The sequence below is a fragment of the Anopheles bellator genome, unplaced genomic scaffold, assembly GCF_943735745.2.
Source record: "Anopheles bellator unplaced genomic scaffold, idAnoBellAS_SP24_06.2 scaffold00869_ctg1, whole genome shotgun sequence".
In the NCBI taxonomy this organism is placed as follows: Eukaryota; Metazoa; Arthropoda; class Insecta; order Diptera; family Culicidae; genus Anopheles; species Anopheles bellator.
Window position 1 is genome coordinate 1 of NW_026684993.1, and position 4136 is coordinate 4136.

The following is a 4136-nucleotide window of genomic DNA, read 5'->3' on the forward strand; positions in this document are numbered from 1 at the left end:
GTATTTGCCTTGTAAAACAAATAATAAAATCATGAATCGTGAATCATCATGCAATAATCATGCCTGTCACGACGGATGGTTCTGGATACACATCGCTTGGTGCGAAGTATAGATTAGTATCACGTCCAGTACAGATTAGTACGTCAGTTGAATTGAGTTAGTCAGTTGAGTTGCTAAAGCAAGCAAACACGATCTTGTTGACCGAACAGATATGGCTTGTTAAATTTATGCATATCACATCAAAAGCAGAGCTACGTTTACACAAGCATGGGGATGTTCTACAAAGTACACAATTAGTCACAACTCAAAAGTATTGTTTCACTCAGTGGTACTCAGTGGTACATCAGTTAACAATTGATTTGTTTATGTGAGCGAAAAACAAGTTACAGCCCTTGCTTGCTCTCTGATTGCACGCTTTCTTTAAGATGAAATATGTAGGTTCTAACCTTTACACCCTCCTTAATGTCTTGCCTTAATTATAAATAACCTTCACATCATCGGTTGGATAAAACCAGGATCATCATTTTGTAGGTTAGTGCGTCTCGTAATAACGGAACTCCACGTAACAAACGGCTTCATAGAACGCGGAACTGCTACGGTGCATCAGGAACTGCTACAGAAATAGCATGGAAACTAACAAACAAAAGTTTGCTGATAAACCGGGGTATTTTTTTAAAGATAACGTCAGATATAAAATGCTGCTGGCGTGCTGTGCTTGCAGTAGTACCGTTGCGACAATGAAGACAACCGCAAGTTTTGCCATTGCACTTTTAGCCTTTGTGAGCTTGGGAGAAACCGCTTCTCAACCAACAGTCTCTGCAGTTGAACAGGGTCTTTTCGACGACGTTCGTCGCAACCTGATACATGTATTGGACAGTCCAGGCGACTCTGGTGCTTTCTTTCAGCAGCAGTTTGCCCGACTCCTTAGCATGCTAACGCCTGAGCTGCGTGAAAGAGTCCAGACTTTAGTATTCAAATGGATCATCTTTGGAGGGACGCCACTAGCCGGTGAGGACTTAAGCAATAAGCTAGCGGAGCACTTCAACAAGATGAAAGAAGCTGACTTCACTGTGTTCCTCGCGAGACTGGGGCCGGAGTTCCGTCAGCAAGTTATCACCGTGGTGCAGTTGATGTTGATAGGCAATCTTCAACCGCGTTTCTGCCCGGAAACATTTGACCGCGTTCGTGAGAAATTCAGACGCGCTTGAAAGACCTCTTCTGCTGCCCCTAGTGAGTTCTTTGCTGGGTCGAAGTTAAAACAGGCATAGGAACCACTATCACATCGAATTTATTGAACGGATAAAACTGAAGCTACAAACGACCTTCCAAAAATGAGTTCTTTTGCAATTTATGCAGCAAATGTAGTTATGCAGCAAATGTAGAGCACAAATTTCGCACATCCATTGTAGATCGATCGATTGACTTCGATTTTTTCAAATAAACATAAACTCTATTGATTGTTGCCATTACTTTTTCAGCATAACGAATACATGAGTATTTTTAGTGGGAAAATGATTGATAATTTCATTTGTGTCCATCTTTTGAAGATTGAACCAAAAAGGCAGGATCAATCTGTTCTCGCTTGTTATTTGTAAGAATGTTATTTTTGTAGAGTGTATTACACATTCTGTCAAATAAGTACCGGGAATTTGTGATTTAAAAAAATGCTTTATTTGATTTTCGATTTTTTTGTTGCGTTATGTTGCTACATACGTCACTCACTTATGTTGAAAATTTCGGCTATTTTTAAAGTTCAGTTATTTTTTTGCAGCTTTTTTGCGTGAAAGAGTTTTGTCTCATCGACGATTTCTGCCTTCTCCTAAATAAATTGACCAAGAAGCGGTAATTTGAGTTTTGGAAACAAGAAAAGGCATAGGGGGCCAGATTTGGATAATATGGTGGGGCTTTGGCATCATTAGTTTGTAGTTTTTGGCCAAAAATTCGCACACAAGCAACGATCTTAAACTTCGTGTGTACGTGGTCTGTTCAAAAAATTTCACGACATTTGGGTTTTATTTTTGAATTTCGCGTTTGTGGCGGATTGCTTCGCGCAAATTGCGCATAACTTGCAAGTAATATTCGTTATGGACCGTTCTATCTATCGGTAACAACTCATGTGGCACCACGATCCTGTAATTGAAGAAAATTGTAAACGAAACTGTTCACATTCGACCAAACTTTGCTTTTCGACGTTTTCATCTTCTCCATAAGTCACTGACATGTGTAGCAATCTAAAGCCACAAAATAATCGAAAATCGAATAAAGCATATTTTTTTAAATCACAAATTTCCGGATACTTTATTGTCACAATGTATAAGGGATTCTGCTACTTTTATATTTTAGTTATTTAGATGTTATTTTAGTAGTTCAATATTTTAGTTTTTAAGGTTTTAATTTGCAATGAAGATTGCAGTGTTCGATCTCTATCTCTAAACTAGTAGGCATGCAATTTAAAGATTACAAACAATCGAAAGTTAGTCCATAACAAAAAAAATCTTATCCACATTATAGCATGAATTGTAGCGAACATTGTTCACAAAAAACTATTCAATTATCGCGGCGTTATCGTATTTGAAATATTTTAATGTTTATTTAGGAGCTATGCACTCTGCATGACACTGCAAACATCTGCAAATATCGAAATTCCGATATAAATCTAATGCCCCATGAGTGTAAAAAAGGATAGAAAATGATCGAGGAGCTTTACCGATAGCGTTTAAGGGAAGTTTGAAACAAGTAATTAATATTCGCCATCCGAAGTATCCAACACATGAACTATTGTTTAAACGCTTGATAGAATACTGATTAGTCCATTTCTTCACTCAAACTTAAATCAATCGATGCTTGATTAAATACTACATCAATTGTGATATCGTCATGAACGGTAAAAAAATCTTTTACTTTAATGATATAATCACTGTATTCTTAACGGTTACTTATACATGAAAAGTAAATTGAAAATAAGTGAAATATTGCATTAGGCGGAAACGAAATATTTCATTACGTTCGTGGTTTGCAATCCTTTGCGAGGCGTTACTGGGGGGCTACATGAGGCGTGAAAACTAGCGTAAAAATAATGTTTGTAATGTCAAATCGTTTACGCTTCGTGTGGCAGCAAAAATATCAAAACGAAATATCAAACGTGTTTACGTTTGTGTTTTTGGTCCGAGAAAATAGAAATAGAAGAGAAATAAATTGATTTGTGAATATTTTTTTCTGTTTTATCGATTTTATTGCTATACCAGCAAATAACAACTTAAATTATCCTCTGTTTGCAAGCAAAGCATATGCAAAAAGTATTTGCGCTCGGGTTTACGCCTCGGCCGACCCGTAAACGTTTTGACAGAGGCGCAGCAGTTTGGCATTAATCCGTAATGTCAAAAACATTACGTTACGCCTCATGTAGCCCCTCAGTTACAGTCGACAGATGTCAAAATCCATTTTGACAGCGGTAATGTTTTGTTTTGTTTTGTTTGGGTTTCAGAAAGGCACAGAGAATGCAACTGATTACGATAAAAAGGTGGCCAACGACTATCAACCGACAAATCAGCTATCATTTACAAGATTCTAAACTTAACTTTGATCTGCAACTAATAATGAAACATTTTGGTACCTTTCAGAAGTTTGTTCCGAGGCCAGTTGTTGGAACTATTGAAACACCAGACTAAACATTTAGCGGAGCATCAACTCGGAGGCGGAAAAAATATGTCACAGCAAAGCAGCAAACGTTCCTCAAGAAGCGCACCGTCAAACAGTTGTATATATTTTCATACATTCACTTACATGCTTTTTCACCTTAAGGTTTTTATTGCAATTTTCAGACGTTAAAACATGAACCGAGCTTGAACATGGTCGTAACATGAATCCAAAAGTTGTATTGCCTTCGTCGTAGAAGGTGCTAGACCTCGACCGTCACTGAAGTACCTGTAGAACAAAAATGCGTGTTTTTAAAGAATCTATGTCATCAGTAACATGTTGATGCAATCGATATTTTCTTTTGGAACTAATATTCATACGAGAGATAGATACGATCATGACATAATCGGGAAAAGTCCCACTTGTAAAAACTGCACCTTAGCAGTGCACAGAGTATTTGCCTTGTAAAACAAATAATAAAATCATGAATCGTGAATCAT

General features: G+C 37.4%; 1 long non-coding RNA gene across 1 annotated transcript; it reads left to right on the top strand.

Annotated features, from left to right (window-relative positions):
• The first annotated feature begins 3477 nt into the window (after positions 1 to 3477).
• On the top strand, positions 3478 to 4122 carry LOC131214424 (uncharacterized). The gene is made up of 3 exons (XR_009157029.1): positions 3478 to 3520; positions 3621 to 3757; positions 3822 to 4122. It is a non-coding gene; the product is annotated as an uncharacterized LOC131214424 (long non-coding RNA).
• The last annotated feature ends 14 nt before the right edge of the window (positions 4123 to 4136 follow it).